Consider the following 23656-nt stretch of genomic DNA (forward strand, 5'->3'; position numbering starts at 1 on the left):
CATAATTAGGGGGTTGATTTACCTCCTCAAGTTTCTGAAATAATTCTTCATCATTATATTCTAATTTTCCAAGTTCTTGTTTTGTTATCTGACAAAAATCTTTGAGCATTTGAAGTTTTTTTGGAGTAAATTCAACCGTGGGAACTGCAGGTGAGTGTTGAGTTTTTAAAAGTGGTTTAAAAAATTTCTCTTGTTTTCTTTCAAAGGCTTCTTCACCAGTTAGTTTCTGTCTCCGTTTCTTCTTTATCTCTTCCTGTTGTTTTACAACTTTTGAAACCAACTCTTGATGTTCTTTAAACTTTCTTGCTCTTTCTTCGGTATTCATTTAGTATTGAAAAATATCATTTAATGAATTGTAAAGGTCAATGGGAAAATTTTACTTTTCTTCATCATTATAGTAAATGTGTTGAAATAAATCCTTTGCTTTAAATATTTCATGAAATTCTTTATTGGTATTAATACGAGTTGTTATTTCTTCTTCACTAATACTTGTATCTCTGCTTTTCATATGTTTGCGTTGAGTCTCCTCATCGATATCAAAACCGAATGATAAAATCTTAACTCCATCACCACACAATTGTTTAATAATTTGTCTCATTCCTTCAGGATTAGTTTCTAAAATCCCAAGACCATTAGATTTTACTTTATTTAACTCACTCTTACAATGTGAATATTTTGTAGAACCAAGAGAGACCTCCTCAAATATTTGACCTTCGTTCCTCAATCGCAAATGTTCCTCCATTGAAATGTAGTAATAATCTTTCCCTTCTACTTCTCCTGGTCGCTTTGCTCTGGTTGTAGTACTCACAAAACGAATCATAGGGTGTTTTTAAAAAAAACTTACAATCTTTTCATTTTTACTATTCAAGAGTTTAGATTTATGAAAGTTCTTTCCTGAAGCAGATTTACCCACAAGATTAATAATAATAGTTATCATTTATATATGTAATTATGTTTAAAATAAAAATACATCCTTTAATATCTCATCTTGTTTCACAACAATATATTTATATTTTCCAATTGTGTGTTTCATATAATTTTCAAATCCTTTTTTACTACATAACGTAGAGCAATTATCTCACCAAAAATTATTTACATCTATTGAATTTAACTTAAATAAAATAAAAGTATTGGCATTGTTTCTTATTGAGCGTCGAGGGAGTTGAAAATATGATTGACTAAGATAAATACAATTACAAGAAGAATGTCTCCCTCTTGTGTAGTAGCTGTCCATTACTGTTTGGTTTCTCTCATTAACACAATCATAAAAGATGACGAGGTTCTTTTTTGATTTATCTAAATCTTGAGGTGAAGGTATATCATCCGTATTATCACTGAGAATACAAGTTATGGGTTTTGGTTTCGATTTTGATTTCTGTGTATCACAAAATAATTGTATTATATCTTCAATATTATAATCATTTAGTTTGTTTTGAAGTTTAAATAAACCGATAATGTCTTCCTTTTTAAGACCCGCATTAAATCCCTGTGAGAGTAGTTGATACTCGGGTTGAAAACTTGACTTTGTAAAAATTATTAAATTATCATAATCTAAAAAATTAGGACCAAGGAGCATCTTTAAAAGTAAACAGGTTTTTCCACATCCGCTTGAACCAACTATAAGACATCTCAATGAATTAGGAATGTTTTTATGGTTATTAAATTTTATCTTATTTTCCCAAACGGGTAAAAAATCATTCATTTATATATTTGGAAAACAAGTCATCTAACTTTTTTTGAGCTATTTTAGAAACTCTATATTTTATCCTGAGTTGGGGTTTAATTTCAAAATAATTCATTATTTTATTTATATAGCATCTTGTATTAACATTTCCATTAAAATTATTTTGAATAATAAATATCATTAAACCCTTATACATTTCCTCAATACAAATCGTCTCTTCCCTTGAAAGAAATGGTGTATTATCATCACAATACTTAACATTCATCTCTCTTATTAATCTTGTAAAGTAAGTCATTTTTGGTTCTAATTTAAAAGAGTTATATTTTTTAAAATATTTTTTATTATCATTAATTAAAATTAAATCACAGAAAATACATTGTTTATATGAACCCTCATTATTAAGCCCTATTCTATCACAAGCCGGACAATTCTCTAATTTATCATATGGAGAGTCTGGAAATTCTAAATATCCTTCAGAACTTATCATATTTATATAGTAAATTTTTACTTAAACTAAACGCAAGTTTATTCATTAATAAATACAATGTTTCAAAGCACAAAAGACAAATTTCAATCAATCTCTACTTCGGTGGAAGATATAGAAAAATATGTCAAAGATGTTAAATTAAACAAAGATAAATATGGAAATTTTTGGATTAAACCCATAATGGAGAATAACATGTATCCTTTTATTAAATTTACGGGACAAGCTATGTTAATTAATAACTCTATTAAATTAAATCTAACAAAAGTTTCTCCTCTACTCCTGGCAATTTATTCAAAGCTTGAAAAAGTGATCGATCACGATACTTTGAAAAAGAATGATAAGACCATCAACAATACTCGTGGAGAAATTTGTATTTACTTTAATAATCCAAAGGGTGTAGATCTAAGTAAAATGAATGATGTTAATATTTCTGGTGAAATGTCATTTCGTTCTATGATAGTTAGAGATTATTTAAAGATAACTTTTGATATTAAAAATGTAGAGATTGAATCTGTTAATGAAAGAAAGTATATAGATATTGATGGGAATATTTTTCCTGATAATTAAATATGAGTCATTACAGCAGTGAAGATTTTACTATTTCATTGAACTCAGATGATAGTGATGATAGTATTTCATTGAACTCAGATGATAATTATGATACTCATAGTTTGTGCTCAAATGATAGTTGTGAGAGTTGCTTTATTGATGACTCTGAGTATGATTCTGAGTATTCATGTGATAGTTATGACTCAGATGATTCTCAGTGAAAAAGTGTTTTAGTTTAAGTATAGTTTCATATATAAAAAGCCTGTAAAAAGGCACTTTCTTCTATAAGTGTTTTACTTTAAGCACAGTTTCATCTTTAAAAAAGCCTCTAAAAAGGTGTTTTACTTTAAGTATAATTTTGCTATATAAATATGATCAAAGCAAAGTATTGTGACGTTTGTGAACAAGAATATAAAAATTACAAAAGACACCTTTAAACTAACAAACACACATTTAATCTACTTCACCTACTAGCTCCTATTCAGAAGAAAACAAAACACTGTTCTGTCTGTCATAAAAATATCCGCAAGAAAGGCTTCAAAATACATCTTAAAACAAATCTACATTTTTCAAATTTTATCACAACTAAAAACTCTGATGGCGCATTCAAAGGACATATTAAAATAAGAGTCTTTAACTTCAAACCTCCTTTACCAGAGTCTATAGTTGATGCTGTAGAAATAGTTAAACCTGCTTTTCAAACGTTGATTGAAAAAACACTAAAAGAAATGAAACCAATTAAATTTTATATGGGAGTAAAATTAGAAATGACAAAGGACGAAGGAGTTATCGATACACCCTACATGAGAACTGAGCCACACTTTATATCTTCATATCAAGATTTTAAAACATCAGGAGTAGTCTAGTAGGAAGACTAGGTCCCCCTGCACCCCCCGGAGATATACTTCTAATCAGTGTTTCTAGATTGGAAAAAATGTGTAGAAAATGACTAGCTATGGCCCCAAGCTGACAAAATGTCCCACATACCATTTTTATGCAAATTACTGCTGCCATTATCAAAAAAAGACTAGGTCCCCCTGCACCCCTCGGAGATATACTTCTAATCAGTGTTTCTAGATTGGAAAAAATGTGTAGAAAATGACTAGCTATGGCCCCAAGCTGAAAAATGTCCCACATACCATTTTTATGCAAATTACTGCTGCCATTATCAAAAAAAGACTAGGTCCCCCTGCACCCCCCGGAGATATACTGAAACTGGCAGTGACTGGTGATTGAAATGCGGTGCCTTTTTGTGTTTCAGGTCGAGGTACGTGAACTCCCCACGATCTACAGCAACCAGGAAGAGACTGATACCAGGGTGGTTCTGTACCTCCATCATGCTGCTACCATCGGATACAAGAACGCTGTAGTCAGAACACCGGACACAGACATCCTCCTGATCCTGCTCCACCATGCCCACAACATCAAGCTGACGGTGTACCTGGATACAGGGTCAGGGAAGCATCGCCAACTTGTCAACGTCTCTGAGCTGGCAGAATCCCTGGGAGAGGACTACTGTGCCACTCTCCTGGGGTACTATGTGTTCAGCGGAGAAGACTGCACCAGTGCCTTCAAAGGGAAGGGAAAAGTCGGGCCCTTGAAAAAGCTGGAGAAGAATCCCAGGTTTCACAGGGCATTCGGTGAATTTCACAGGGTATTTAGAAAAATAAAACTTTGTGTTAACGTCTGTGTAGACGGACCTTAATATGAGTCTATTATTTCGTAAAACTGTGATTATTTTGTAAATAAAGCACTAATTAGCATACTAGTATACCATAGACACATGTAATCATGTTATGAATAGTTCTATCATGATCTATGCCCTTCAAAACATGGGTCTAGACACCTTCATTTTTCAATTATCTGCAATATTGGCTGAGATATGTCAAAAATCGTTTTTTTGATAATGGCAGCAGTAATTTGCATAAAAATGGTATGTGGGACATTGTTTCAGCTTGGGGCCATAGCTAGTCATTTTCTACACATTTTTTCCAATCTAGAAACACTGATTAGAAGTATATCTCCGGGGGGGTGCAGGGGGACCTAGTCTTTTTTTGATAATGGCAGCAGTAATTTGCATACAAATGGTATGTGGGACATTTTTTCAGCTTGGGGCCATAGCTAGTCATTTTCTACACATTGTTTCCAATCTAGAAACACTGATTAGAAGTATATCTCCGGGGGGTGCAGGGGGACCTAGTCTTCCTACTAGACTAGAGTCTATGATGAACTTATTAAACAAGAGCAAGATGTGGATAATTCAATCGTAGGAAGTGGATTCAATATAGGAAAAATTATTTACATAGACATTCATATTCTTAAATCAGATCCTCTAAAAGCTTCTTCTTACATTGATTTACCCAGTGTTATCAAAAATAGAAAAGCAGTTATCAATATCAAAAATAAAGACAATAAATGTTTTCTCTGGTCTATTCTAGCACACTTACATCCTCCACATTTTCATGATGAAAGAGTATCTCATTCTAAAAAATATGAGAATACATTAAATACGAAAGATCTAAAGTTTCCTATGGCTTTAAATGATATTCCTAAATTTGAAAAGATGAATAATTTATCAGTTAATGTTTATGGTCTAACAGAAACAAACAGCATTCAGGTTTTAAAGCTTTCTGACAATTGTAAACAAACTCATATTAATCTTCTATATTTTATTTCAGTGGAAAATTCACATTATACATACATCAAAGATATTGCTAAATTAATAAAACCACAAGTATGTAAAAGAACAAATAAAATATATATTTGTTTGCGTTGTCTTAACTTCTTCCATACACAAGAAAGATTAGATATACATTCAAATTATTGTGGTGAACATAAATCAACGGTAATCAATATGCCTAAAGAAGGCTCAAAGATCACATTCAAAGATGAAAAGAAAACAATAAAACATCCATTTGTTATATATGCTGATTTTGAAAGTATTTTAGAAAAAATTGATACTGCTTCTCCAGATCCAAAAGAATCATACACAAATAAATATCAAAAACATACTCCTTGTGGTTTTTGTTATTATATCAAATCATCCGTTGGTGATGAATATAACAAGTTAGAGGTGTATCGAGGCTCAAATACCCCAGAGGAGTTTGTGAAACGACTAGAAAAAGACTGTGTTCGATTAACCAAGATAATGAGAGAAACCAATAAACCAATGTCCTTGATGAGTAAAGAGAAAAGGGAATTTAGACAGCCAAATGCTGCCTATCATATTTGTGAGGAAAAAATTGGTGAAGGTCTAAAGGTTAGAGATCATTGTCATCTCACTGGTAAATATAGAGGTCCGGCTCATCAAAGTTGTAATATTAATTATAAACTCCCCTCTTTCATTCCTGTCTTTCTTCATAACAACGCTCATTATGATACACATCTATTTATCAAGGAACTCTCAAAGACTTCTGGAAGTATCTCAGCAATTCCAAACACGGATCAGAAATACATTTCATTCACAAAAACAATTCACACATCTCCTATTACTCATATCAGATTTCTTGATACATCTAAATTCATGGCAAGTCCATTGGCTAACTTGGTTCAAAATCTAAAAGAGTTTCCATGTCTTCCAGAGTATTTTTCAGATAAAGATTTTCTAACACAAAAGGGAATTTACCCCTATGACTATATGGACTCATTTGAGAGATTCAATGAAACACAACTTCCTTCAAAAGAAAATTTCTATAACAAATTAAATAATAGTCATATATCTGATAAAGATTATGTACACGCACAAAATGTTTGGGAAAAATATAACATCAAGAATCTTGGCGAGTATCACGATTTGTATCTCAAAACGGATGTGCTTTTATTGGCCGATGTATTTGAAGCCTTTAGATCTGTTTGTCGCACTGGATATGGATTGGATCCTGCTCACTACTACACTTCACCTGGATTGGCCTGGAGTGCGATGTTGAAAATGACAAAACAAGCTTTGGATTTGATAACCGATGTTGATATGCTTTTGATGATTGAAAAGGCAAAGAGAGGAGGAATTTGACAAGTCTGCTCGAGTAGATATGCAAAAGCAAATAACAAATATCTTCCGAATTATGATTCAACGAAAAAGAGTTCTTACTTGATGTACTATGACGCGAACAACCTGTATGGCTGGGCAATATCTCAGGCTCTTCCTTATGGAAAACTTAGATGGGTAAAGGAAAAAGACTACAAAAAGGTTTTATAAGATGTATGTATCTCTACACAAAAAGAATTGGATGAAGAAAAAGTTGGTTATTATTTTGAAGTTGATTTAAAATATCCAGAGGAACTCCATAACCTACACAAAGATCTCCCATTTGCTTGTGAGAAAGAAAGTCCAAAGAAAGAATGGTTGAGTGATTATCAACGATCGTTTGATATAGGTGAATCAACAGAAAAATTACTTACTACATTATATAACAAGAAAAATTATGTTCTACACCAAAGAAATTTGCGACAATATTTATCAAAAGGTCTAAGAGTAGAGAAGATCCATAGGGTTCTAAAGTTCAATCAAAGTCATTAGTTAAAGGGGTACATTGATTTTAATACACAAAGAAGAACAGAGTCAAAAACAGATTTTGAGAAAGACTTTTATAAATTGATGAATAATGCGGTCTTTGGTAAGACTATGGAGAATGTGAGGAAAAGACAAAATATCAGACTATCAACATCTTGGGAACAAGCATCAAAATTAATTAATAGACCGAGTTTTACTCGAGCTGAGGTCTTTACTGAGAACTTTTCTGCGATCCATTTGATTAAAGAGAGTATTGAAATGGACAAACCTATTTATATTGGAACATCAATTCTTGATTTATCAAAGTCATTAATGTATGATTACTTTTATAATAACTTGAGGAAGAAATATCAAAATGATGTTAATCTACTTTATATGGATACAGATAGTTTTATTTTGAAAATTAATACCAACGATGTTTATTCAGACATGAAAAGAGACATTAATATCTATGACACTAGTAATTACAGTCCAGAGAGTGAGTTGTTCTCTTCTAAAAATAAAAAGGTGATTGGAAAGTTCAAGGATGAATTAGGAGGAAATGTTATGAGTGAATTTGTGGGATTGAGGTCAAAGGCTTATGCTTATAAATACATTGTGAATAATGTTGAAAAGACTGATAAGAAGTTAAAAGGTGTAAAGAAAAATGTTATTAAAGAAACAATAAACTTTAAGGATTATTATAACTGTTTAACAACAAAGAAAGAAGAGTTTAGAAAGATTAATGGAATAAGAAGTTATAAACATCAATTATATTCAGAAGAGATAAATAAGAAAGCATTAGGAGCTTTTGATGATAAGAGGTTTATTTTAGAAAATGGAATTGATAGTCTCCCTTATGGTTATATAAGTATATAAGTGATAAGATATATATAAGTGAGAAGATATACATAAGTGATAAGATATATATAAGTGATAAGATATATAAGTGATAAAATATATAAGTGATAAGTTAAAAAGGGGGGTTGGGGATTTTAACGGGCTACCGCCGCCTTTTTTACTATTATATAAATGATAGAACCAAGTATCAACCAGACTAAAGAGTGGAGGTGTAATCAACCTTGGTATATAAATGGACAACATAATGAATGTGAAAAATATCAAATAGGTATAATTGAAAAGGCAACTGGTAAAAAAGTTCACAAAACAAATAAGAGAATTAATTTAAATACCGGTGAGTTGGGTAAAAAAACTCAAAAATTTGAGTGGACGGAAAACTTTGATGGTTGTCAGGAAAATATATACTTTAATTTAAAAATGGTATGTGGGAGAGGAGGCGCTCAGACAAGAACATTGAGGGAGGTTTATCATTTTATTTTAGCTCAGTTAAAATATCTTGATAAAGAACCAAACTCAAACATATTTTTTGTCAATGTATTAGACGGTGAGGAGAGTTGTAGGAGAATTAAATTATTTCCCACACATAAACAAATATTTGTAGGGTCGTTGTTTGAGTGGGTCAAAGATGATTCACCAGATGATATTAAGAGTAAAGGGTTAAAAGGTCCATAAGGTCAGAAGGATCACAGGTTCACACAGAAGGACCATTGTTTAAGTGGTCTAATGAATAAGGATAGCATGTCAAAAGGTTAGAAGGTTCGTAAAGAACAGGGTAAGAGAAATAGAGGTGTTTAGGGGCAATGAGGGAGGGGAAAAATTAACATGTAAGTGAATGGGGATTTGGGGTGTCCCAGAACCAACATTATTACACGACTGCCATCTGACCCCATTTATTCATTTGATCAATTATCCTCTTCATCCCCACCTCAAAGGACGCTTGCCATTCAGTGAAGAATAACTTAATGTTAAACTCAGCTTGCACATCGGGCTTGGCTTCCGCCACCATGTGTGAGGCGCCACCATTTCCTCCTCCTTCTGCCGCACCCTCATCAACTTCCCCTTCTAATAATTGTTCCTGCTGGTCCTGGGTCATTAATTCTTCCATATTTCCTATTCCCACCGGCACTTGGTCATCTTGGCCAGCCATTGCACGAACTCAAAATTTTGGTTTTAACTAAATTTCGAACGTGCTCATAAATTTGAGTACGTGAAGCGCACTGCAGATCTAAATATCCCACTCCCAGACACCAATTTGTTGCAGATCTCGAGCTCCTCGACATACTGAGGAGGGGTTAAGCCCTGCTCCCCCTCGAGCTTCGAGTACACGAGGCCGCCCCCAAGCTATACTCGTGGAGGACGGATTGCTGGGCAATTCCAGCCGCCGAGCCCGCAGCTAACGTGTGGAAGGGTTACCGGTCACAACCGGAGAACCTTCATCACATGCAGCTGTGAGAATGGGGGCTAAACCTCGCACGAGTCACACTGGTCTGGTATGCCTGAGCGGTTTGTGCGTCGCGTAACTCGTGCCGTTAATCACTATGAACCCGATCGAGCGGTTTTAACTCATGCAATGCTAGGGCAATGGTGAAGGGACGAAGACGGCCAAGTTGGAAACAAACCACAGGATTTATTCACAAATGTACAATGGTGATAGAAAAGGGGACACAGTGGAGAACCTTAACAGCCTTACTTACGTTTCCCAGACAAGGGCCCTCAGACTCGTTCGGGGTAGGGGAGGAAGAGAGGGGTGCGCATAAAGCATGGCCGCTTGGTGCAGTTCTCCTGGACGGCTCGTTTGGCGGGTCCCCCGAGGATGTTCGCGGCAGGGACGTCGATCTCAGTCATGCACATAATGGGAATCCATGGAGCGTGTCCCAACGTCAGTGAGGCAAAGCGCATGTGCAGGGAGTCCAGGCAGAGGTCATCACGGCAGAGAGCGCGTTCACAATCTCGGGAGAGGGAGAGACCAGAGGGCGAATCCAGAGCCAGGGATCGTCGGAGTCCAGCGCCAGAGAGATCGTCCTGCCAGAGAGTCCAGGGCCATAGAGAGAGAGCCAGCCTGTCAGAGAGTCCAGAGAGCGTCAGATTCCAGGGCTAGAGAGAGATTTCGGGGGTCCGGACCGGGTTTTATATCCACCGGAGCCCCACTAGAATGTAACACTGGCCTCCACTGGCCGCCGGGGGTCACGTGTCATGACAGCCCCTCATTAGTCACCCCCCTTAGCGCTCATTGGCCACCGTTATTGGCCACTCCCTTTGGCCCCCATTGGCTGTTCGATGCTTACCAGTCACACCCTCCAGCTCCTCCCTCGGGCCTCCTAGACTTGTTCTAGGCCCATGACATGGCATTCCAAGCTTCAATGAGGCCTACCCTTTCTCTACCTGCCTCAACACATAGTAACACTGAGAAGGAGACTATACTTCACATTTAATAAGAAATAACTGACTAAGCGAGGCTACATGTGGTGGTGCAACTAACTATAGGGGGGGGGTTGCCCTTATTTACAAAAACCGCAACAATATATATATATTTAATATCGGCTTTCAAGCTAATATGGCTGCTGCACCACATAACATATGACCTGAAAAATGTCCTCTCTGTATATGTATGGGTCGGGCATCACGTTTGTGAAGTTTCGTGTTGATCGCATAAGGTTCGTTTTTCTATCCAAGATGGCTGCCAAACTACATGACCTACAATGTCATCATTTTCAAAGTATATGCAACAGTGGTGTTGGATGATTGTAAAATTTCGCATTGATAGGGCAAGTAGTTTCAGAGATATAATTATTTAATATTTTCCTTCAATCCAATATGGCTGCCAAACCATGTAACGTATGATGTCGCAAATTTAATATTTCAACACAAATCGGTCAAATATCATGTGCATGTAATTTCAGATTTTTAGGAAAAGGAATTCGATTAATGGTCGAAGCGCCGTGCAGGTAATCATAACGCAGAATGAGCACATTCCCTCAAGAGAGATAAAATACCTTCTTTGGTGCAATCTCTGAACAGGTATTTTTGGTTATTGAAAACATGGAGTTTTTGCACTGAAGGTAATTTCACTTGAAGGTAAAATAATCTCTCCAGGAAAATTAGACATTCATAATAGTCGATGCAGGTATTCGGTTTTGTTTACCTGTTAAGCAATTAATCGCAATTAGTTTTAGGAGAACACAAATTATTCCCACACCGTGAAACACCTGGACGGCAGTTTATACCTGGGTCTGGATTCGAACCTGGACATGTTCAAATCGTCGGTAAAGAAGGATCATTTTAGCCATGAAAGTAAATATCCAGGTCGAGTACATGACATTCCCATTGCTCTCCCTCACACCAATCCCCTTTTCTTACCTGTACAGGTGCTTCCAGGTGTTCAAATCGAACGGCTGTTCTTTATAAATGAGCGAATAGTGTATCAAGGTCCAGGTAAATTGTAATGAGCTGAAGATTCCACCGACAACCCCCAAGACATTCCTCCTGGGAGACAAGATCACGTGTACCGATTGTTATCGAGTCGTGAAACGAACTGTTGAAACACCCGTCTGTGACATCACAGCGCATTATGACGACACAAACCACCGACAACGCTCACGACATTCCTCCTGGGAGACAAGATCACCTGTACTGATTGTTATAAAGTTCGTTCGATCGAACATCATGGAGTTGTACAAGGACAGGGAATCGGGACTCCAGGTTACACTTCAGCCATTGTCCGGTGTACACGTTTAAACCAGGTATCCAACAATGGTCTTTGAACGTGATTCACTTCGCTCGAGGAATCGACTTCAGAAATGATGGGACAAGGGTTATAAACAGGGATACCTGTTGTGGATTGGGGTTCCAATCACACCTTAAAACTCTATGCCGTGATGACGTTTTATGACTTTGGTCTGTGTACGATGACGCAATACGTCGGTGGAACTATTCTGGTGTCATGTGTTCCCGATAATCGAACAAATGCTCGTCGTACCTTTACCTTATTTGCAGGAGTGCCTCGTGGGTTTCAGCAGGAATGTGTAATTTGTTCAGGATGCCGGCGATAGCTTGCCTACTCTTCGTGAAGCACACCGTGGGATCTTTAACGTTCACCAAGGAATGAATGCGAGCACACAAGATGTCCGGCTTTACGTCCATCCGAGGGACGAAGATGAATACATTGATGAATCACCTGCCTGCGAAACACCTGGACGGCAGTTTTTCCTGGGTAAACGCTTCTGTTGCCCTGCTGAGCGTGTCCCTGATGTACATTTTAGGCCCAGGCTTGTACACAACCCCGAGGCTGTAGTTCTGGAGTGTGAGCATCATGTTCTGGGGCTCAGGTGCGCGTCGGAGGGCCGTGCTGAAAATGGCAATGAGCGGCTTGTGATCAGTCTCTGCCGTGATCACTTCCTGGACGTACAGGTGGTGGTGGGAGCATTGACAGGTAAACACTATGATCAGACATTCTTTTTCGATCTGTGTATACTTTTGCTCCATCAGTGTTGGTGCCCTTGATGCAAATTCACCTGGTTGTCCCTCTTGCACGAGACAGCACTCAAGTCTATTTTATCTTGAGGCACTTTGTTTTGTGACTGGCTTTGAGATGTGATATTACCTCAATGCAGGTACAGTGGTGACCAAGGGCTTTATTTCCTGCATAGCAGCATCGTGTTTTGGTACTTCACGTCTGTTGGGTGTGACATTTCCAGGTTGGCTCTCATCTTTTCAGGATCAGCTTTCAGGTTATTTGAAGACAGCATGTATCCATGGAAACGGACCTTTGTCACTTTGAACTGCATCTTCTCCAGACCATGTCTTAGTTTAACTTTAACCTGTCTGCAGTGATCCATCAACACCAGTAACTTTGCATCATGGTCACTGTATGCCTCATCATTTGTGTCTCCACAACCAACAATGAGGATGTTATCCACAACAAGCTCTACTCCACCAAGTCCACCAATAGCTCATGCTGCTTACGTTGGTACACCTTGAGTTGGTACACCTCTGGTGCTACGGAGACTCCACAAGGTAGTTTGAGCCACTATTTTCTGCCCCAGGGGGTCCCGAATGTTGTCATGAAGCTGCTCTCCTCGTCTCGCTTGCATTGCCAAAAGGTGTCCGTGCATCTACAAGTGTGAATACCCGTGCCTTTGGTAGTTTGTGCAAGACATCTTCGAGTGTTGGCATGATGTCGTGAGATCTTCACTGTGATTGGTTCAAAAACTTTGGATCTTTGCATATTCTCATCTTCTCAGGCTTTTTCACGATGAACATGTGACTTATCCAGTCTGTGGGTTCGGACACAGGAGCAATGTGACCATCTGCCTCATGTCTGTCCAGCTGTACCTTCACGGCGGACTTCATGGCTACAGGTACATTGCTTGGTGCGCACTGTATTGGACGGATACCAGCATCTAGTTCAAAATGTACTTCTCCTGGAACTGACTGTATTGCCCCATTGAAAACATAGTTGTACCTGCTTATCAGCCGTTGTTTGGTCAAAGGCCTAGTCAGATGGTGCTCCATTTTGTTCAGTTCAGCAAGGACAGTGAAGTGCATCAGTCCCAAGCGCTCACATGTGGAGTGTGACAATAGGGGTTTCTGATTGGCCTCCACAATTTCAAATTCAACCTTGTGTGCTCGTCCACGTATTACATACTTTGTTTTTAAAAGTCCCAGTGACGTCAAGGCCTGGGCGACCGCGCCCCAAAGCTCGGAGGTGAATTGCGGGCCTCTGTTAGAGGAGATGTCCGATGGGGCGCCGAAACGGGCAGTCCAGGTGCCAATGATGGCCTGCGCCATGTCGGCGGATGTTGTTGATGCCAGGGGGATGGCCTCCGGCCACCTAGTGGTCCTGTCCACCATGTTGAGGAGGTGGGTGAAGCCCCACGAGGAGGGAAGGGGTCCCACCAGGTCCACATTGACGTGGTCGAAGCACAGCGCGGGCACGTCGAATTGTGCCAACGGGGCCTGGGTGTGCCGGTGGACCTTCGCGCGCTGGCAGGCGACACAGGCATTGGCCTCCTATTCCGAGCTCGGCACGAATGCACTGAAAATGGCTACCCCGAGTGGCAGTATAAATTTCAAATTCAAACAGTAAGCCACGCCTCTCAACGGGGCATGGTATGCAATCCGAGTGGCCGCCCGCTGATTACGTCACCGGCCGGTACAAGAGAATTGTGTCCGGTATCCGCTACAGAATGAACTTTAACACTAACTCTTCACTCTCTTTTCAGCCTGGTGTTGGCTTAGCGGTTGGGGTGCTGTGCTTGGGATCCAATAGATCCTGCGTTCGAATCCTGGTCGATCGCTCAATTCACGCCAGGATGGTTGACTCAGCTTGTCATCCTTCTGAGGTCGACAAATTGAGTACCAGTTCCTTCTACCAAAACAACCAATGTGAAGATCTATTCTATCAAATGATGGGTGGTGATGGGTGAAGTTCATACAATTAAATAAGGCCATTGTTTATCTTATTTAGTGTGAAATGAACTTTAACGCAAACTCTTCACTCACCATGGCCAGGTGGCCTTTTGGGTGTTACTCTCTTTTGGTCCGATTTGGGTGATGATGATGGTGATGACGGTGATGGTGATGATGATGATGATGATGATGATGACGACGATGGGTGAAGATGATGATGATGATGGTGATGATGGTGATGGGGGGGGGGGGGGGGGTGATGATGATGATGATGATGATGATGGGTGATGGTTGAAGGGAGGAATGGACGGGCAGTTCAAGGATGAGATCACGTGATCATTACCAACCTCATCAATTGTGTGAATAATTGTTTGTATAATAAAATAAAAACATTTAATAATCAAAATAATTACAATAGTAGTAAAATACACAATAACGTTTATTAATAGTTTGAATAAAGAACTATAACAACGGAGGACACAATGAATGGGATGTTTGAGTGAAGAAAGTCCTTCCAGGTAGATGAAACCCTTTGTGTTTACCTGGAATGGAGAACGAGTGTTAATAGTGAAGGTGAGAGTGGGTTTGGACAGGATCACAGGTAGAATGTGGAACCATGGATGGAATTAACAGAACGTTGATCAGGTATCGCTAATCACACCGTTGGAAACGTGATCAGCAGGTGACCTTTTGGGTGTTACTATCTCTTTTGGTCCGATGAAGGGTTCACACCCGAAACGTCAGGTTCTCATTGTTTCCCACGGAGGTTTTAATCTTAATCTTTGTGGAAATCTCTTCGATTCAATCCAACCACAGCAATAAAATCACGATTTAATAACTGGCGTGATGACGTCACTAAGTTAAGTTATCGTCATCACGCGAAGGTAAATTCCAGAAAAGGCGTCGCATCATGCACTGTGATGAACAATCCACACTCACCTGGTGGGAGGTAAACCGTGATCATGCAGGTGCTCAGGGCGAGATTGTATTTGGGGAGGTGAGGGGGAGGTGAGGGGGTGGGGGGGGGGGTTAAAGGTCGAAACACCTTTAATGTCAAACATTCACCTCTCTTTTTTAATGTTTATATTATCAAGTTACCTCTTCAGTCAAGTCGTGTCCGACTTCTGATGATGTCATGATCACATTTCTCCAAACATGTCGATCCGTCATTGTTTCCTGAAACTCTTCGAGAGACGTCTTGGCAAAGATGCATACCCCCATTATCCCATTACCGCATAACTCCATTACCCCCACATACAGCACGTCCTTATTACAGTCTATTAGTTGATCGATTCCTAGAGGAGTGGGGGAGATGCGAACACTGGGGCATGCACAGACATCACCAGGTGCTTCATGAGGAGGAGGTGAACACAAACACCCTCATTGACGATGAGGAATGTACAAACACTGACACATTCACCTTTTGAGGAGACACCCTCACAGACGTCACAAATCACGACACAGGTATCACTGATCAATACCTCAGCTACCTGCCAGCCCTGCCAATAACATCCATATGTACTCCTGGATCCTCAATACCTATAAGTACCTATCTAATTCCAGTTTAAACCCATCTATGCCACGAGGATGGACTATAATACGAAGATGACCCTATTTGAATTGTGATTCAAAAGGTCAAACGTTGTGACCTTTAAATTGAAAATCTTGGTCACCACAAAACCTTATGAACCAATGAAGCCCCAACGAAACTTGGTAAAAGTACAGAGGATTGAATGGATTTTGGGTTCAGCAGGTCAAAGGTTATAGGGTCATTTAAGTACAGTGGATTGAATATATTTTGGGTTCAGCGGCAAGAGCTACCCGTAGGTCCGTGGGTTCTGAAAGACATCTTTCAACATCTTGCGGTCTGCTCTCGGGCTGAACTTGCTGGGGTGGCCTGGCCTGAACAAGTTGGCAGTTGTTTGGAATCTTCTCCACTTGTAGATGATCTTCCAGACAGTCGAATGATTGATTTCAAATTGTTTGGAGATCTTTTTAAATCCCTTCCCAGGCTCGTAGGCATCTATAACCTTCTTTCTGAAGGCCTCAGAGAGCTATTTTGATCTCGGCATGGTGAGGCCACACACTTCAACCACAAAGAGCAAACCAAACTAAATATCTGAGGTTTAAATAAGACAGTTTCCTCCAAGATCCTCTCTAACGATGTTCTAATCATTTGCACCTGAGCTGGTGCACCTGATTCTAATTTTAGGTATATGAAGGAGTGATAAATGTGGGGGTGTTCTTACTTTTTCCACATGCGAAATTTACATTTGTTTATTTAAATTATACAATGGACTACAAAATGTAAATGTTTCATATTTGTTATATTATATCACCTTTATCTATCAATATTGTTGGAATGAAGATCAAATAGCTGTATGTTGAAATATGTTGAAAAAGTCAAAACTTTACATGGGGTGGTCTTACTTTTTCACGTGACTGTAGTTACCAAGACAACAATATCTGTGACATTACAAAGACCATTCTGGGCTTCACTGCAGCAACGTGGTGGCTTTTTGTTCTGCTCTTGGGTTTTCTCGATTAAAACTCACGAAACACGAACCTTCCGTTTCAAGACGACAATTTCCTGGTGCACAAAGTGCGCCGTGGAGTATGGGCCGTGAAAAAAACATTATCTGGTGAGTGGGAAATGTAGATAAAGATGGTCGCTGTTGAACACAGAGTAAAGGGTTCAAGATCCGATTGATGAGTGCAAAGATCATGTACCAGGAAGGGAGCTGATTTTGGTACGTACAAAATAGACCATTACAGTTTGATTGTGGGAGGAAAAATGTACTCTTCACTTTTGTTCCAAGCAAACCACAGCTGTTCAGAGAAGTTCAATTCAGTTTGTTGGGTCTTTGCTCGAAAAGGTTTAAAATTTGTTTGAAATCATCGGAATAAGGAAAGAACAGCACTCGGTAGAACATACCTCTGCTCCATGAAGTCCACGAGGACCTTATTACTTTTAATAAACCAAAGAAACGGGTTTATTGCAGAACAAGTAACAACCAGGGAAAGTGAATTGAATAATAACGACATTCAATGAGGTAAGCAATGGTAAAATAAATCCTATAAAATATATGGCGCCTCTCCAGTCACAAGCACAGATAAAGTGAGGGACCAAACTGGGCGACTTATCTCTGGTGGCATCAGGGGAAGGCGGAAGTTGGGCATGGAACAAGCGATGGGCAGTGCGATAATAGGACAGCAAGTACACAAAAAGGTGAGGAGATGAGCAGGACGATCAACAGGCATGGGGGAGGGAGGGTAGATGAGAACAGGGCGAAGGCAATTGCTCAATTCTCTTCAGTTCTCATCATTCCTTCTCAGTTCTCTCACAACAAACAAACTCTCCTTAAATCTGTTGGTTTCCTCACACAGGACAAGCACAAATCCTCAAGGCTGCACCTTTTTGACAGCTCCTCGCTTGTCTTCCTCGACAACCCAGCGTCCCTCCAGGCATTAGGATGCACCCCCTTCTCGGGTGCACAGGCGCTTGGTGACCTGTACCATGCCGGCGGGCGAACGAACAAGAACGTGACAACAACCTTGCCAAAGAATGCCATTTTATTCTTGAATGAACAAATCATCCAGAAAATATATTAATTCATACAAGCAGTTTGGAACCATCAAACAACAAATCGAAAATAAACAACCATGAAGAATGTCAATGATTAAAACGTTACAAAGAGGCATTTCACAGTCGGATAATAATGTACCAAGTGTTCACACTCGCAGAATGAGTGATTACCCAAAGGAAAACACAAACGGAGAAAAATGGGGGTTTGTGCACTCGCACGCAAAACGGCAGAAAGAGGGGAAAAATGGCACTTCCGCCGCAGGCCCGAGTTGTTGTTGTTGTTGTTGTTTGCTGAATCTCATCCGCGGGAGTTGTTGTTGTTGTTGTTGAACATCAACATGGTCCCCAGTTTGAACGAACCAGGGGGTCTTTCAACATCTTAAGAAAAATAGCGAACAGAGGCGTTCGTGACACATACGCACAGGCATGGATATTCGTTGAAGTTTTTAATGTCCATATAAGTCTTCTCCCATCTTCTTAAGTTGCTTCTTCCAGCAGACATAACTTGAAATGGGATGTATCAACATCGACCTCTTGGTCTTAACCTCGGCTGTCCATACAAACCCATCAGCGCCAGGGAACACCGTCATTACTCGGCCTAGATGCCAATGTCCACGGGGTAGATCGTCATCGACAAGGAGGACGATGTCGTTGACTGCCAAGTTGCGTCTCTCCAGGATCCATTACTTTCTTTCCAGTAACCGAGGCAGGTATTCGTGCACCCATCTGGTCCAGAAGTGATTTGAAAGGACTTGTCCCCTTCACTACTGTTTGTGTGAATGCACTTCCATATTGTCAAATGTTCCTGGCGGAATGGCTGTACCTTGGCGTTGCTGGAGCAGTTTATGAGGAGTTAACGGCTCGCAGTCATTTGGGTCGTCGCTGCTTGGACACAGGGGACGAGTATTTAATATCCCTACTGCATCAGCGAACACTGTGCGAAGTTTCTCGACTGACAAAGGCACAAGGGTGGTTCACGATAGCCTTCATTGACCTTCTAACACTCCTGATGTGTCGCTCCCACATGCCTGACATATGACTCGCCGGGGGTGGTTGAAAGTTCCACTTCTTCAATGGCTGACAATGCCACTCGACTTCCTCCTTGTGCAGAGCTTGCGTAATGGCCATTTGGTCCCAACATTGAAGGGCTAGCCCTATTTCCTTCTCCCCTCCACTGAAGTTCGTACCATTGTCACTCCAGATCTCTGGTAGCGCCTCCAATGCAGATGAAGCGACGCAGAGCTTGGATGAAGGAGTCTGATTTGAGGGAGCCAACATCTTTGATGTGAATGGCCCTTGCAGAGACAAACAAAGATACATCCGTAGACCCTTTCAGTGCTTCGTCCACAATTGGTGAAGAAAGGTCCAAAGAAATCTACACCAGTATAAGTGAATGGAGGTTTGTATGGAGTCAGTCTTGCCTTCGGCAGGTCCCCCATCATCCGATTCATGGTGGCCATGAATTCAATACAGTGTCATAGAACTTGCCGGGTTAAGGCACGAGCATTAAGAATCCAGTAGCGCCAGCGAAGTGTTGCCAAAACGTGTTCACAGTCAGCTTGTCCGAGGGCTTGGTGATAGTGTCTGATAAATTGATCAAAATGTGCTATAACATGTCTATATATATCAAAGCGAAATGTCCATTTGTTTGTGAACCAACTTCCCTGAGCTCCAAAAACATTGTAGGATAACATATTTTACCACCCTGCACCTAAACAGGTGTTTTAAAACAGTTATTTTCGCACAATTCATATCTTAAAACCATCCGAGCCACCACTTGTTTCCATGACCTACGTGGGTCGATCCACATGTTCAAATATTTATTTGAAAAAATGCCCCAATTTTAATTGGATTTCAACACGGATATCGATATAATTACTTTGATGGTGAGTCCTGATCATCAAATATGTTATAATATGTGAGAAACAACTCATAAATAAGATGTATACATGATCAGTAAGTTCGGCAAAGAAGGAGTCACGTGACCTCTCAAATGTGCTAATTATACAAAAACCGAAAAAAGTCAAAATACAAACTAAACATCGTGTGTAGCGGTTCCCGCTGAATGTACACAATCGCCTTGCACCTGCCAGGACACGGCCATGGCGCGATCGCCATGCCGGGCTTGTCCGGATGGGCCCAGATGCACCTCTCCTGGGCATGCCCGGACTCGCTGTTCCCGGGCACGCCCGAACCTCCCGGGCACGCCCGGTCTCGTCTTTCCAGGGCTCGCCCAGAGCGCCCGGGCACGCCCAGCCTCGACTTGCCAGGCCGCCCGGGCATGTCCAGACTCGCCTTTCCAGGGCTCGCCCAGAGCGTCTGGGCATGCCCGCTCTCACCTTTCCAGGGCTCACCCAGAGCGCTCGGGCACGCCCAGCCTCGACTTGCCAGGCCGCGTCCAGGACGCCCGGGCATGTCCAGACTCGCCTTTCCAGGCCTCGCCCTTGACACCTGGGCATACCCGGTCTCGGTTTTCCTGGGCAAACGCCCCGGCATAAATGTGTATATATATTGCTGCCAGATAAACGGGCTTGTCAGAATACCTGAGCTGTTTTGTTTCAATAAAGCAACTCGGACGAATTCCGTGTTTGGTCGCGTTAATTCTTTCGACTCACGTTGTAGCGCAGCTCCTTCAGTTTTAAGGTAATTTTACTGCTCATTTAACAGCATCACTCTCAATTGTGAAAATATTTTGAAGAAAAAAAGGTTACCTCTTCGCTAACTTTACTAAATATACACCTCCAAATATACACCCTCCAAATATACATCCTATAGCTTAAAACAAGCGATGTTGATGCGTAAAACCTATATAGTTGTTTGGAGAATGCATCACAATTGTCGGACAACAAAACAGATTTCGAATATCTTATTTAATTAAGAGGTTTCGTGAGCATGAGACATCGTGGGTGCATCCGCGGGTAACCTGGGCAACAATAATTATTTTCGATTTTCAAAGAGTTTCTGGTGGCTATTACAGAACATTCAATCACAGGTGAGATATATTTCGTTTCTTACGATATTATCGATATCGCCGACCTCTTATCCATTCCAAAATTACGTACGGCTGTGGTACCTAATGCTTAGGGTGTGGGGGTGGATATTTGGGTTTGGAGTGGGTGGGGGTGGGTGCATGTCCAAACGTTATGGAGTGTTAGAGCCTAGAAGGGTCTACATAACGACCTTTTTCTTTACATATTAAAATGAGCTGAAGGACTTTTTGGACATTTCTGGGTGAGCTTTACCATAACCTTCAATGAGGTTCTGAAAGAGCTTTTCTCCATCAAATATCAGCCATAACTTGCAGAGATGTCTCACTGCAAGTGCAAGCTGGTCAATGGAAGAAAAAAGTGACACCACCTCCCTGATAAGAAGAAGAGGCTGCAAAGGGAAAATAGGTTGGCTGTCCCAGCTAATTCCTGGCACCAGAATTACTTATCGTCAAGCCGCCATCCCTCGGGACTGTGATGTAAGGGGGGAAGACTTCAAGCATCATGTAACATATCAGTGGGTGTCTGTTGAAGGATTACTGAGTGTTACAGGGTGTGTGGAAGTGTTGGGAGAGGAGGGGGTAGGGGAGGGGTGTGAGATTTTAGCGTTACCTCATTTTTGAACACCCCAAACTGTTTAATGTCCATTACGATGTGGATATTCCAACGACAACAAAACAAAATATGAAAGGAAAAAAGTTGTCTGATTTTTTAATGTAATAGTCATTTTGATTACTCTGACACCTTCATGTTCATCATTATGCCTTTGCAATGCAAAATTTGTACATTTTATTTGGAAATAACTTCCCTTTTCAGCATGCCAAGAAGAGCAAGAAAATCTTCATTTTCAACAACATCCAAACGTGCCAAAATAAATGAGGATACAAGGTCCCAAGAACACACAGGAAACAAGATGTACCCACTGAATGTCAGGTTCACCATGTTTTTTCGTTCAAATTTTTTTGGAGATTAGCAAAACTATACATTTTTGGAATACTCAGAGCATGAGGAATCCAAAAATTAATGTTGACATTTGTGTAGACACCTTTGCGAAAATGAAACTCAGGACAGTGATGAAGATCTGTGAAAGCATATTCCTGAATGGTATAGACCTCGTAGATCCTGTGTAAAGGACTTATAGTTCAATCTGATACGAACAAGGCTGCTTTCTTGCTTTATAAACGCATACCTATAATTTCAAAGGACTTGCAATATTATGTATTATGTAACAGTCATATCACAAATATAAAGACAATGGCTTTCAATTACCTTTGTTTGTTGCTTTTCTATAATCCTGAACACTATTTTGAGGCCTTCATTGGATTCCTTGACCCAGAAAATATAGGATTAGCATATTCAATTAAGTTTCTAGGTTGACGAGAAGCCGAGATAGTGCAAAATATGTATTTTAAGGCAGCCATTTTGAAAATTCAAACTCTGTCTGTGGAAATGCCAACATTGATTTTCGGATTCTCCATGCTCTGATGATTCCAAAAATGTATAGGTTTGCTAATCTCCCAAAATTTTGAACGAAATTATATTTGTTAACATAGTGAACCTGACTATTAAGAGAACAGCTAGAAAGACAAGCTGCAATAACATCAAGAGAAGATGAAGAGTCAACAACAAAAAGGCTAACACAGCAAGAACAGCGACAAGGTGCAATAAGGGCAACAGAATATGAAGAGGCCACAACAAAAAGGCTAGCACAGCATCAACAGGGACAAGCTGCAATAACAGCAACAGAAGATGAAGAGGCTACAACAAAAAGGCTAGCACAGCATCAACAGCGACAAGCTGCAATAAGGCCAAGAGAAGATGAAGAGGCTAAAACAAAAAGGCTAGCACAGCAACAACAGTGACAAGCTGCAATAAAGGCAAGAGAAGATTAAGAGGCTACAACAAAAAGGCTAACACAGCAACAACAGCAACAAGCTGCAATAAGGGCAAGAGAATATTAAGAGGCTACAACAAAAAGGCTAACACAGCAACAACAGTGACAAGCTGCAATAAGGGCAAGAGAAGATGAAGAGACTACAACAAAAAGGCTAAAAGAGCAACAACAGCGACAAGCTGCAACAAGGGCAAGAGAAGCTGAAGAGGCTATAACAAAAATGCGAACACAGCATCAACAGCGACAAGCTGCAACAAGAGCAAGAGAAGATTAAGAGGCTACAACAAGAAAGCTAACACAGCAACAACAGCGACAAGCTGCAACAAGAGCAAGAGAAGATTAAGAGGCGACAACAAAAAGGTTAACACAGCAACAACAGAGACAAGCTGCAATAAGGGCAAGAGAAGACTAAGAGGCTACAACAAAAAGGCTACCACAGCAACAACAGCGACAAGCTGCAATAAGGGCAAGAGAAGATTAAAAGGCGACAGCAAAAAGGCTAACACAGCAACAACAGTGACCAGCTGCAATAAGGGCAAGAGAAGATGAAGAGGCTACAACAAAAAGGCTAAAACAGCAACAAGAGCGACAAGCTGAAACAAGGGCAAGAGAAGTTGAAGAGGCTATAACAAAAAGGCTAACACAGCAACAACAGCGACAAGCTGCAATAAGGGCAAGAGAAGATTAAGAGGCGACAGCAAAAAGGCTAAC

At 40.2% G+C, this 23656-nt stretch overlaps 1 protein-coding gene and 1 pseudogene across 5 annotated transcripts in view; both read right to left on the reverse strand.

Annotated features, from left to right (window-relative positions):
* The window catches only part of LOC144888257 (E3 ubiquitin/ISG15 ligase TRIM25-like), a 1054438-nt gene that overhangs the window by 753612 nt on the left and 277170 nt on the right, over positions 1-23656 (reverse strand). The window lies entirely within an intron of this gene.
* The window catches only part of LOC137420085 (uncharacterized), a 29622-nt pseudogene continuing 19223 nt past the window's right edge, over positions 13258-23656 (reverse strand).

The sequence above is a fragment of the Myxine glutinosa genome, chromosome 1 (genome assembly GCF_964187855.1).
Source record: "Myxine glutinosa chromosome 1, kmMyxGlut1.1, whole genome shotgun sequence".
Taxonomy (NCBI): Eukaryota; Metazoa; Chordata; class Myxini; order Myxiniformes; family Myxinidae; genus Myxine; species Myxine glutinosa.